Below are 1,552 nucleotides of genomic sequence, written 5' to 3' on the forward strand. Positions count from 1 at the left end.
CAGGATGGTGTTCCTCAGGGCCCACAGTTGGGAACCATACCATTGTTGACCTGCTTTCAGCTACTTCTGCTCTTTTGAAGGTAAAAAAATGCTCTTGCTCGCCAGCATCTGGTCACAAATTTAGCTTAAAAATGTTCAGTTTAAGAAAACATTAAATACTGACATGAGAAAAAAAAAGTTTACACTGTTTATTCCTTTAGGATCATATTTGCCATCAAATAGAAACAGATTTTTTTTCATGTTACACATATATTAACACTACAACAGTAAGAAATTTAAAATCAGCTGAAAATCTTTTAGATAAACTTGTTTAATTTGCTGTCAAACAAGAGCTAAGTTGTGCAAAGATGTCTCTTCATATTCATTTATCTTTCTGTATGAAGCTCAGTGTTGAGGCCCGTTAATAAAGCTTGATATCTGAATATTGCTGAAATTTAAAACATAGTTTTCCCTCAGAGACCTTCATGCAGAGAAAACAAGTGGAGGTGTTGATGAGCTGAGATAAACTGTGATTAAGCTTAATTTTTTACCGACAGCTCTAATAAACAATAACATATTTACTCCTGTATGTTAAAGGAAATCCATCCTGACGATGTGAAGCTGCACCACAGAGCTCTACATGAATAAAAGCAACTGAAGAAGCAGCTCATTGGTAGTGATTTAATTTAACTCATTAATTTTACTATTGCAAAACAGTTTGCGAAGGACTATTACTCTGTAATAAAATGCTTTTAGAAATTATTTAACCATAAATTTGGCTTCATATCCAAGCAGTAAAAAGGTAATTTGAGCAGGCTCCTCCTGTTTTATTGTCACACCATAAACTGCAACGCACAACATTAATAAATATTTCAAATGGAAATGTACTGTAAATTTGAATTTACATTCAATTACTTTTTCCCTGTCACCCTTACAAGACAGGTGAGTGTGTAATTTCACATGCATGTGTTTGTTCGTTAGCAAAATATTTCATGAACCAGTGAATGGATTTAAATGAAACTCCCAGGAAGGAATCTACAACACATTAATGTTTTAGATGATTCAAGATGGCTGCCACAGCCTCTCACTCTTATAAAACACAAACATGGATGTAAGGCAATCTGTTTTGCAGATAATGAGCTAAGTTTTTGTGCGGTAGTAGCTGAACATCCTCTTCATCACGTACTCTGAGCATTAACAGATTGCATGTAAGATTAAAAAATAAGCTGCAAGGTGCCAGGCGGTATGCATTCCTTCAATAAATACTGTAAAGATATTAGATTCAAATACCGTTCATTAGTATTGCGTCATATATTAGACATTATTACAGCGCTGAACATTTGTTTGGTAAGTATAGACCTGTACTTTGCTGGTAAACTGGGTGCCAGGTAATTACAGAAAATAAAAAGTGAACATTTCACAACCACTCACCTATAGACCTGCGTTTGTGCGTGGGTTGGTTGTTGTTTGGGGGGGGGGGGGGGGGGGGAACAATGGGCTGGTTGCGAAAGGGGGAGAGAGAGGGACGATTTGATTTTCCGTGTAAGTGTTATTCCCCCCACCCAAGAGCAGC

Source organism: Nematolebias whitei, chromosome 20, assembly GCF_014905685.2.
Source record: "Nematolebias whitei isolate Nwh7 chromosome 20, NemWhi1, whole genome shotgun sequence".
NCBI lineage: Eukaryota > Metazoa > Chordata > Actinopteri > Cyprinodontiformes > Rivulidae > Nematolebias > Nematolebias whitei.